The sequence below is a fragment of the Balearica regulorum genome, chromosome 15, assembly GCF_011004875.1.
Source record: "Balearica regulorum gibbericeps isolate bBalReg1 chromosome 15, bBalReg1.pri, whole genome shotgun sequence".
Taxonomy (NCBI): Eukaryota; Metazoa; Chordata; class Aves; order Gruiformes; family Gruidae; genus Balearica; species Balearica regulorum.
Window position 1 is genome coordinate 7,026,586 of NC_046198.1, and position 12,269 is coordinate 7,038,854.

General features: G+C 42.2%; 1 long non-coding RNA gene across 1 annotated transcript in view; it reads left to right on the forward strand.

The window, feature by feature from the left end:
* Positions 1–6,460, forward strand: part of LOC142604010 (uncharacterized) — a 29,858-nt gene extending 23,398 nt beyond the window's left edge. The window contains exon 3 of the long non-coding RNA XR_012837906.1: positions 6,246–6,460. This is a non-coding gene — a long non-coding RNA (uncharacterized LOC142604010). The remainder of the gene's footprint in view (positions 1–6,245) is intronic.
* The last annotated feature ends 5,809 nt before the right edge of the window (positions 6,461–12,269 follow it).

Below are 12,269 nucleotides of genomic sequence, written 5' to 3' on the forward strand. Positions count from 1 at the left end.
GGCAACCTCCTGCTTTGTTTAATTGCAGAGCATGTTCAGCAGATGTCACTGAGTTAACCTCAGCAGGCTATTGTTTGAAATTGCGCTTTAAAGTCCTGCTGAATGTATACACGTTGTCTTCTGATATAGTTCAGAGCAACCTAACATACCATTCCAGAAATCCATTTAATTGCACTTTGATATTCAATAGTATTTTCTCCACCAGAATCTTTTAAATGTCACTTACCTAATACCCAGCCCAAGTTTAGGGCTGTTCGAGTGCCTGTGCCCTTTTAAGTTTGGGCCCCAGTGACAGAAAAGTTCTGTTGTGTTAACCTTCTTCCAGGACTCTGCAGCATATATTCTTCTTTTATACTAAAACAAATAAAGAACATTTTTAGAATAATAAAATAAGAAAATGTTTATACTAAAATAAATGCAGAAGAATGGGAGTCCTTGTAGGGTTCATAGATAGGACATTTTACTGAGTATTTTCAAATTAATATCAGATTCCTTCTCATCTCAGACCAAACTGTATCTAGTAAAAATGCCAAAGAATACTAGGGATAATAGCTTTACAATGGCTATGTTCCTGGAAGCCACTTCTTCCTTACCTGTGCACTTTAATTTTTTTTCTGCACCTTCTTTCTTACTTCCTTCTCACCCCTGTTTTGAATGTATCTGAATGATACTCTCTTTCAGTCCCCTCTAGCTTTTTCCTCGGGGGTTCACTGCAGACTCCAAACTCAGATCTTCCCTTTTTCTTATCATCAGTCTCTTCAAACATTTCTTTTTTGCTTCTCTGGACCTATATGCATTTCCCCTGCTCTTAAAATATTAAAGCAATGTCCTTTTAGATGTAAGTTAGCTACAGTACTGTATATGTTTCATTGACTGTGTTCTATAAAAAACTGTTATAAATATAGCTTTTTCCAAAGGAAGTATAAGCAAGCTAAGAAATTCAGATCTGTCAGATATAAGTATAAATATCCAGCTATATTGAACATACTCAGGAAGCTGTGAATAGGAGTATTTACCATGTGAATCATTTCAGTTTGTGATTTACTAGAGCTAGACTTTGTGCAAGTTTTCTGCTGAATGTGGTCTTGCTGCTAACTGAAGGTGTGTGTGTTTTTGTCAGTAGGAGTGAGTAGCACAAACAGAGTGCAACCTAAAGTGAAAATAGAAATGATATTCAACTTGTCTATGGCATAGCAGCAGGATTTCCCCTATCTCCAGCATGCTTCCTGCTACTTTGTCCAATAATTTTAACTACCAAGGGTTATTCCTCTGGAACATTTTCCCAAGCTAGTTAAGCTCAGTGCTATTGAATTATTTTTTCCTTTGGAGATGTTGAATTCTTCATGCTTATTCTTCTATTGCTCTTTAATCTCTCCTCCAGACTATTCATCCTGATATTAGTTAGTATTTACTACACCAGGAGGTTTTGTTCAGGAGAGGAAGGGCCTCTGTAGTCAAGACCAGTTTCAATCCACAACTGGTAGACGTACATCTGAATGAGCAGCCAAACAGATTTAGCCCCACTTAGCATACCCTCTGCATCTTGCTAACAAGTTGGGTTGGTTGAGCGGCTGCTGGGGGGGTTTAAGTATCCACCTGGCTGAAGAACTTGCATGGGAGACAGGATGTGTGTGCATGAGGTATAATCTGAGGTAAATAACTTCCTCTTCCAAAATAGGTGAGTGGCCTGAGTTCTGATGGGCTCACTGCTAAGGCATTGCAGCAGTACATTTCTGAATATTCCTATTAACAGGGCTTGAATTAAATGCTTTGTCCTCTAACAATGTATAAATTATTTCCTTCTTCCTATACTCAATCAACATATAATCCACCTTTGAACGTTATCTGTTGCTAAGATGCGGATTGTGTCTCTAGCTGTTGCCAAATCCTGTAATTTCTATCGCAGCATTGAAGTAGCCTGTCAGAACGATGTGAGAAGAACAATACTACCTTCTGCCACTTTTCATCACATTGAGTCAGTACCACAGAGGATATGTTTTTTCCAGTCTAGCTTTTTTTGGTCATGAGACAAACCCTTGTTCCATTACTGACTAGTTCTGATGCTTAAGTCCAGCATTTCCTCTCTCCAACTAGTGAACATATGGATCTCCAGAAGTGGTTAATGGTTAACTGGAAATGGTGATTAGAACAGGGAATTTTAATATAGGAAGAAAGTCAAATATAAACTACTTTTGAACATTAGTGAAGGTGGCACTTATTCAAAATGCTTGGACTTTGAAGTGCACTGGATAGAATCATTCAATGAGGTATGAATTTTGGATGTGGGCTGAAAATAGCTGAGTCTGGAGAAAGCTGGACTCAAGTCCTGGTTAAAGACTTCAGATTAGAATCTCTATCTTCCATCAAAAAGCATCTCAGCTCTGCCCCAGTCAGACTAGGCTGCAGAATACTGGGCTATGTTTTGTTACTTCCTATGTTGCACTTATCTCCTGAATGGCAGGGAATTCTCAGCATGTCTGTACTTTGCAATGAGATTATTGCTTAAAGGAAAGTTTCATATGTCTAGATGTGCTTCAAAATCCCCCTGGACTTTGAGGAAAACCAGTATTTGTATCAATCAGTGCTCTCAATAATCATCATAATTCTAGAAAGCTGCCAGATGAGGTGGTTTTAGAGTCCTGTGTTTTGCAGAAATCGACACTGAGATGCTCGCTTAGTTTACTGAGCTTTAATGGAGCTATTTTGGGACCTGGAACTCCTGTTCATCAGCCACATATTTCTGAGCTAAATCATTCTCTCACCAGATTGTTTTCAATTAAGCTATTCTGTCTCTAATGGATTGTGGGCATTGTAGAGTAATTCTGGTTTGAATGAACAGACACCCAACTAAGTGACTTATTGCTACATGTATCTCTAGCTTTATGTGTATTTCTGATATCGGATCATACAATCAGCCTGCGCATAGGCTAAAGAGAAGTTTGCTGTTTCTTTCTCTTGTTCTCAAGTCTATTGCCTGAACCCTTTCCCATCTGCTTGGCAAAGATGAGTTGAAGTGGTTATACTCTCCCTGGATACCATATCTGGAATATAGTCTTGTTTCTCTGGACTTACGGAAATATTACTTGTGAGTCAGTTTTAGCCTGCAGGACACTTGCTTCTGGTCTGTCATTTTTTCCCATAGAAGACATTGAAAACCCAGTAAAATAGCAGGTATAACCTGGGCAGCCAAGCAGCACCATAATAGGAGATAAACAGAGATCCAGAGTGCTTGTGGCTGCCCGAGGAAAGGAAGGAAATGTAGTCCAGGTAGTGTAGTCATAGCTGCTGCTGTTCGAGAGTTGGTATCTCCCAGCAGCAGTGCCAACGTGATGAGAGTATCTGCTTGCACAGGAAGGAGCTGTGAGCAGGAAGGAGTTGGAACAAAGGCAGTTGTAATTCTCTGGAATGGGGGGAGACCAGGCTGGGGGCTTGTGGAGGAAGAAATCTTAAAATCCAAGCTGGCTGACACAGCTGCTGGGTAATCCTTCATGTAGGCAATAAAGAGATCACTACACCGCTGCAGCAAGGCTTTCACGCACCCTCAGTTGGACCTTTCCTATAGAACACGACTGCTCTAAAGAGAAAAGAAAGCCCATGCACCACTTCTCTGACCACAATCAATATGTATTTTTCCCTTACTTATCAACCCTACAGACCTGACAGGGAGAGAGCTGTGTCTAAAATCTGCAACCAAGCTTTCACCAGGCCTTGGTTTTGTTGACATTATATGAATCCATTATATGAGTCCTGAAATGTCCTGGTAAGGACAAGTTTCACTGGGATTTGGGACCCTCCTTGTACATGAAGTTGTACTCAGGACTCTTTACAGTACAAGTTCTTGAATGAGAGCATTCTTTAGCCTGGGAATGATGGTGAGGATTTTGGGGTGTCTGCCAGTATGGGAGGTGGCCTCTTGGCCAAACTGCACACTGTAAATTTTCACTGGTTTTCCTCTTTATTTTTTTAGCTCCCTGCTTATAAACCCAGGTTTCCTCTAAACAACAGCAGAAGCCTCTGAGGGAAAAGGAAAGGAACGTTACAACAATTTCCTGTTAAAAATCTTTTAAGATTAACCAAAATAGCTTAATCACAAACTGTGTTGTGGCAGTGTTAAAATTCAAGTATTCTTACTGAAAGAGATGAATCTCTTAAAGGAAGGCTTTGGATCTTTTACAGATTAAAGCTCCTGTCTTTAGCTGCTATTTCTGCTTTTGATAATTCACTCTCTATTACAACAGATGAGGCAAGGAGAACTTAAGGAAACAGACCACATTTGTTGATGGCGGGAAGAAGATAAATATTTAGCTGGGTGACTTTTGTCTTATGGACAGGGCAGGGGGGCAGTTACGGCCATGTATGTCTTATGTGGACAGAGCAGAGGGGAAACTAGTTGCATTTATATTATGGTACCACAATACCATACACCACAAAGCCATCACTCTATTTGTAGCATAAATATAAATATATATGTAACATTTCAAAAAGAAGCTGACATAATATTTTTTTTAAAAAAGACCCAAAACTAACCAAATGCAACAATTTGCCTTACTGCAGTCCTCTGCCCACAACCGCCTCCCCCCCAGCTCTGTCACTGTATTTCTAAGAATATGCACTTTCAGCTTTTCCATGTGTCACTTATACTGTGAACTCCTTAGAAGTTTTATACATAAATCAACTTATCCACAGTACTGACAGAAAACCAGCTTGTCTCTGAGGTCATTTGATATTTCAGATAATTTGGATTATGAGAACTATCAGCTGTAGCACATTCTCTTTCAGTTGCTCAGTTGTTTGAGTTCATGCTGTGTATTTCCAGGGAAGGATCAGGCCACCCATCTGCACAGCTCCAGTTGCGTCAGGGAGACTGCCCTGAATCTTCAGTGGGTGAGGCTCTGGCTGTATCTACTGAGAAAATTTATTAAATTATGTCCAGACTTTTGCAATGCCAACTTTTCCTCGCAAACCTGACACTTCTGGGGGAAGAGGGAGGGGGTTTCCTGAGGCTTCTCATGTATCTGTCATGATGACAAGTTTCTTTAAAAAGAAGTAGAATTACTATAACCCATTTACAAGCCTGTTAATAGCAAAACAGAAACTGAAATTACACATGCAGTTCTGCTAATGGGAGGTTTGAGGTTATTTTGTTTTAATTCAATGGCCATTTGACAGGAATAAAATCCACTGACTCATAAGATCTTTGTTTATTTAGAGTCTCTAAGGTGAAGTAATTAAAAACAAACAAACAAAAAACTTTTCTGAGTTTTCTTAGCCATGCCACTAACATGTCACTTGGATCACTTGATAAAAACCCAATGCTGATCTAAACCAGTATTACAAGTAAACAGTGAAATGCTAGAAAAAGGCAGCTACTTTACTGGAAACTCTTCATCCAAGAGCTGTTTCTGCTGCATAGGCTTCAAGCAGCTGCTGCAAAATATGACGTGATTATCTGAAAGGCTGTATCTTGGAGTAAAAGGAATGCTATTGATTTTCATTTTGAAGAGTTACTGAAACCTAGGAGGAAAGGGAGCGAGGGATTGTTAAGTTCCAGGTAAAGTATAACAGAGATAATGACAACTGCAAGGAGGGCAAGTGGATGGGCAGCCAAAACGTCTGGCTGCCTTTAAAGCTGCATAATTCTGTACCAGCAAACTTCGGGGAAACAGTCAGGTTTGTTTTCCAGGAAGAGATAATAATGTAGAAACCTCTTTCTTGTGGCTTTCTTTAATCACATGGAGGGATGGTGTTAAAAGCCAAATGTGTACAGAGAGACGCTCCCTTTGAACTACAAAAGCACAACACATCCCAGGCTCAGTTCACTGAACGGGTACTTTACTGAAAGTTACAGTCATCTCTCATGTTGAGCTGACCTCCTGTACCTCTTTTAAAAACAACTATTTTAGCACCCTTTGCTGTTACAGTATTGTCAGGACAATTCAAGCGTGCAGAGAACGTGTCACTGTAACTGACATAAACACGCATGTGCCATATTGCATGTTTCTCTTCAAACACTTTTGAGCATATTTGATAATAGCTGTGCAAATCCAGTTAAAATATTTTCACTAGCTGAGCAGTCATTTCTCCAAAACTGTGCCGGGGAACATTTTGCTGATGTACCATAGTATCCTGTTTCATTTCAGATTTGTAGGTCACCGCTTGCTCCTAGTACAGATTGAGCTGTCATTTTTTTGCAAATATATGGGCACAAATAAATCCCTGTCTTGTATCCCTTTGGTGTTTCCTAGGAGGGCGGAGTTGTTTGGTGCTGTGTGTGCTACATCTGGAGCATCTTCAGAAAGCCCCAGGTATAGCAATTTCTGCTACAACCAGAAACACAGAGACACATCTATGATCCTAGCAGGGGTCTTTGTGTCACAGAAGTGCATTGCTACTCAGCGGACCAGTGGAAAAGTTAGTTTGCCCTGTCCCAGCCCTACAAGAGCTGATTCAGTTGCATTGAGATGAGGTAAAATCGTATTGTGAAAGAGCAGCTGCTTTGCTAAGTTAGAGCTTACGGGGGAACAGATTATAGCTCCTTTTGTTTCCCCTCTGGCCCATATTAAATCTGTGTTATCTTCTTCAACCAGGAGTAACTGAAGTGCAGCAGATTCAGGCACCCAGCCTCAGCCCACGCCTCCCTGCTGCCTCCCCACCTGGGGAAGGATGTCCTCCAGTGAGATACTAACTACTGCCCTGAGGGGTTCCTCTCACAGATGCTACTCTCTTACCTCAGGTATGTTCCAAACACTGAGAAAGCTAAGGTTTTAAAAAAGTATCCTGCAGCAAGACGAAAGGACTTAACAGCTCCTGTACAAGAAAATAAGAACATACTGGCCTAAAGCCTGCTCTTTCTTTTCAGGCAATTACCAACAGGCAGATTACAACAATCATTTTCCAAATTAGAGTAACCAACTGCATTTTCTATGAAGATGATCTTGGATTCCAGTAAGTAAAAAAAGTTACTATTGTTTTTTCCCCTTCCTTTTTTACTACTTCCCATTTTTCCAGGAACTCAGTATTGTCTTGTATGCCTGCTTTGAACTAGTGATGGTGCGATGTACAAGTCATCCAAATGAAGCCTTGTGGTAGTCCCTGCTGTTGGGCAAAAGGTTTTGATTCTTCATGCACTCAGAAAAGACTCTGCTCTTTCTTCCTGTTCTGAGGTCTAAATCTCCATGGTCTTTGGAAACTTTCTCTCCATTGGCAGTGGCCTTTGGATCAGATGCTCAGGTTTTTATTCAGCTGTGGCCCTTGCCCTGAGGAGAGCTTAGTTTCTGGATGTGGTGGGTTGACCCTGGCTGAGGCCAGGTGCCCACCAGAGCCGCTCTATCACTCCCCTCCTTAACTAGACAGGGGAGAAAAGGTATAACAAAAAGCTTGTGGGTCGAGATAAGGACAGGGAGAGATCACTCACTAATTATCGTCACGACCAAAATAGACTGGACTTAGAGAGGAAATTCCTCTAATTTATTACTAAGCAAAACAGAGTAGAGGAATGAGAAATAAAACCAAATCTTAAAACACCTCCCCCCACCCCTCCCATCTTCCCGGGCTCAACTTCACTCCTGGCTTCAACCTCCTGCCCCCCTCAGTGGCACAGGGGGACAGGGAATGGGGGTTACGGTCAGTTGATCACACGTTGTTTCTGCCGCTTCTTCATCCTCAGGGGGAGGACTCCTCTCATCGTTCCCCTGCTCCAGCGTGGGGTCCCTCTCACGGGAGACAGTCCTTCACGACCTTCTCCAACATGAGTCTCTCCCACGGGCTACGGTCCTTCACGAACTGCTCCAACGTGGGTCTCTCCCACGGGGTGCAGACCTTCAGGAGCAAACTGCTCCAGTGGGGGTCCCCCACGGGGTCACAAGTCCTGCCAGCAAACCTGCTCTGGTGTGGGCTCCCCTTTCCACAGGTCCTGCCAGGAGCTTGCTCCAGCGTGGGCTTCCCACGGGGCCACAGCCTCCTTCAGGTGCCTCCACCTGCTCCGGTGTGGGGTCCTCCATGGGCTGCAGGTGGAATCGCTACACCCCCTCATCCTTCCTCCATGGGCTGCAGGGGAACAGCCTGCTTCACCATGGTCTTCACCACGGGCTGCAGGGGGATCTCTGCTCTGGCACCTGGAGCACCTCCTGCCCCTCCTTCTGCACTGACCTTGGTGTCTGCAGAGTTTCTTACATCTTCTCACTCTCTCTGGCTGCAAAAGCTCTCTCTGACTGTTTTGCTCTTTCTTAAATATGTTATCACAGAGGCGCTGATTGGCTTGGCCTTGGCCAGCAGTGGGTCCGTCTTGGAGCCGGCTGGCATTGGCTCTATCAGACACAGGGGAAGCTTCTAGCAGCTTCTCACAGAAGCCACCCCTGTAGCCCCCCCCAGCTACCAAAACCTTGCTACACAAACCCAACACACTGGAAAACATCTGATGGCTCTACCCATGAAATTGCAAATTAAATCTGACCTGATGCAGAAGATGTCACTAGACAAAAAAAATAGACTGTTTTTCTCCAACCCCTCAATTACTTTTTGTGCAAAAGGGATTTCTTATGTTTTAGCAAAAACTCAAATCCTTTTTAGATGTCTTTTGAATTCAGTTTTGCAATCACTGTCAACTTTCTGCAGCAACTTCAATGGGAATTTTGCCTTAAAAAGTCTGAGGAAAACTGAGGTCTTAATTCTATATTGCTCGCTAATGCAGTTCACTGTAAATCTGATATGTTCTTGGATTAGTCAGTGGCATGTTTTTTCTCTTGGTCAGCCTTTTATTTTACTCCATAAATATTCAGCCTTAATTACAGCTGTTGTGGTTTGGGTTTGGGTTGTCGGTTGTTGTTTTTTTTTTCCAATGAAATCTAAATTTAGCATTTAAATTTTTAACTTATCCTTCTGGACAATTAATGGCAAGAAAGTTTTGCACTCAACTCTTTCTTCAGCAGGCTTTTCATCTCAGTAAGGCCATTCCTTTTTTGTGACAGAAGTAGCAAAGTCAATCACTTTACATGTTTGTTTGGATCCGAATTGCCACATTATTAATAGGCTTTGAATGATTTCTCAGCTATTGGATACATGCTTTCAGTTCAACATTTTATTTCCAGTATGATCCTGCCAACTCAACAGCAGGCACCTGCAACAGCTGTTCAGTAACTCTGGTCTAGATTGAGAAGTTTGTGTTTTATTGACATTCTGCATGACTGATTTGCCAGATCTGGTAAGCAAACAGGAGGTGGTACATCCTAGAAGCTCTCCTTGTTCTGTAATACACAAGGGTGTTTCTTAATTACAGCAGTGCAGAGGTTAACGCAAATAACAGAACAACCGGTAATCCTAAAATGTGAAAAATTCTAATCTATCCCAGCCACATACTCATGCTGCTCCTTTGCACTGGTTCTGACATTTCTTGGATGCTGTTTTTAGCCATTTTAGCTCCTTAATGTGACATGACTGGATTTATTTTTTTTTCTTAAAATAGCAAATTGTCATGGCTCTGGAAGGGTTCAAGAGCCACCATAAAGGATGAGGTGGGATTCCACAGGCCAGGAGCAGGGATAGAGAAAGAGAAAGGCCGAGTTGTGGGAGAAGTTGCTGGATTGTCTCAGCTGTCTGTGATACCACACTCTTGAGTTGTTTAAAAAACACCCTGCCTACATTGTTTCTATCACACAAAATATGCAGCCAGCAGCCTTCTAGTTACTGGCTCACAGGAAAGAGGTAAAATTATTGAGAAAAATTTCACTTTCAGAAATGCAAAATGTAGATTTGGACTGTTTTTACTTATCAGGCTTGACCAATGTGCTAAGAGAGGACACATTTTGATTTAGAGGAACTCAAAAAAAGGTTTTATTGGCCACGCTGTTGAAAGTTGAGCTAGTTGGACTAAGTCCTTCAGGTTACCTTTAACACTTCAGAGTGGAGGCTACATAAATGGGATGGATGACCCTACCTTTTCAGAGAGTGTCTTTTACCTACTTATCAGCTTCAGTTTGGAAGATCAACCACTCAGCACAATAGATGCGTTACAGGAATGTCCTGAAGATAACTGTAGTGTTATGTAACTCTCAGAAGGAAGTCGAAAGAATTATCTGGTCTATGTAGAAAGAGGAGCAGAATCTGCCATGTATGAATGTTTAAAGGAATTACCTTATAGCTCCTTGGATGAAATGAGACCCTTTTTCATTTCCCATGAGTAAATGCATTTGCCCTACCAAGTAAAGACTTCAAAGTGTATCAAATTATCATTTTAAGGAAAATCATGGAAATTTCACATAGCAACATCATAATGAGTGAACGGGCACCACTTTCCCAATGCTAAAGTTTCCATCATTACTTTCAAACAGCTCCAGCAATCTCTGCTTTGGCTCTCACTTGTCTGACTATATTCCTGTTGCCTCACCAGATATGGGAAGAGCATCAGCCCATCATATGTCCATGTGTGCCTATTTACACCACACTCACCTCCTCTCTTCTGCTTTCTCTCAGCCGCTGGCAGCGCATGTTTCAGCTGATACGGATGCCTGAAACTCCTGCTATCAGAAGTTATGTCCATGGCAGGTAGATTCAAGCTTGCCAACCAGTAGCTGGGTGGCTGTATTTAGACCATTATCAAGCCAAAATGACTAATGCCTGCTGAGAGCCAGAGAAAGTTGGCTCAGAGCCAGGTCCTCCTGTACGTAGCTTCTTACAGGTGCCAGTATAGACACAGGGGGAGGAAGTCTACCTACCTCTGTCCTTTGCTGTCATCCAGCTCCAGCACGTCTGTACTTGCCCCCTCCCCCACTGAAAGGACAGGATACATTTCACAACTTGTGTAACAACAATTTTGGAAATCCCACAGGAGGAGACACACAGATAGGGAAATGCCACAATAGTTTCCTTATAGATTTCTCCTCAGGAAGAGGGGGGGAAATCCCCCACTCCGTCCTTACAGGTGAGGGCATGGCCCCCTTCACCTCTAGGTTTTCTAGCTTTTTGAGAGTGAGGGAGCCAGGATAGCCACCCTTGTCACTCTGTCCTCTCTCTGCCTCACTTGCAGCCTGGTTGCCATGCAGCAGTTTTACAAGACTTCTGAAGCCAGCAGAGTGTTTTTTTACAGGGGATTCCCATCCCACAGATTGTACTTGAGTGCAGATAAACTCCTCAAGTCTCATTGGGGTGAGGAGAAGGCAAAGGGTGGAGAAGAAAAGAGAATGGGTTTATGACATGATTTCCCTGTGTTGCCTCTGTAGAAAGTTCTCTGCAAAGCCTTGTTTGTTCACATAGAGCAACTGAGCCCCTTCCCATAGGAACTGGTAGCTAGGTATTGGTCAAAAATCCAGCTATTAGAATTATAGAGCATTAGTGGAATATAATACACAAATTTCGCTCTGATTTCCTCTTCCTGCATTGACAAGAGAGAGCAGTGGCTTTCAGGGGACAAGGTGTCCTCCCAGTAGACTGAATTCTGGCATTGAGGAAGGGTCTTGACACAAGGCCACTGTGTGTTAGCTGGAGAGAAGAAGCTGTTTCACAGTTGAGAGCTGTCTCCATGATCCACAGCCCACAGCAGATCAGATAATTTGATTGCAGTCATCAATAGCAATGTATGAAGCCACAGAGCAGAATTAAGTCTACATGGAACAGCATAAATGTGTGCTGTATTTCTGTGGGGGACTAACTAAAAGGAACTTCAAAGAAGGGGGCTTATCTCAGCATGGGAGGCTTAATAGGTCTTTCTTAAGTCATATGGCAAAGGAGTTGTCCAAATGACCATAACTAAGCCAGAAGTTCCTTGTGCATTAGGGAAGGCATACATGAACTGAAGAATTAAAGAATTACAATTACATGAGTAAGAGCTTTCTGTGAAATAGAGGAGCAGAAGAAGGAAAGGAAAACCCCTCAATAACACTAACAAAAACACATTCAAATAATACTATTCCCAGACAAATCATCTTTCTAAGAGAATTAATAATCAGAAAATCCTGAACCAGATATGACTATGGCTTTTAGCCATGTCCTTTGGGATTTTCAAAATAAAACAAAGGAAAGAGCAAAATCCTGAAATCTCAATGTTACTCATCACATGCTAAAAAGCAGAACAGAGCCTCTAAACATCTGAGTGACGGCAAGCTGCTGAAGTGTAAGAGCAACCAAATTCAAGTTTATCATTTATGAGGTGGCAAATAGAAGAGTAATATCACTATCTGCATTCTGATTCTCCTAAATTAGGTCATACACTTTCTGTGTGTGCAAACCCAAGAGCTGGCGAGGAAGCACTTCTGACTTTCGTGTACTCTAACACCTGA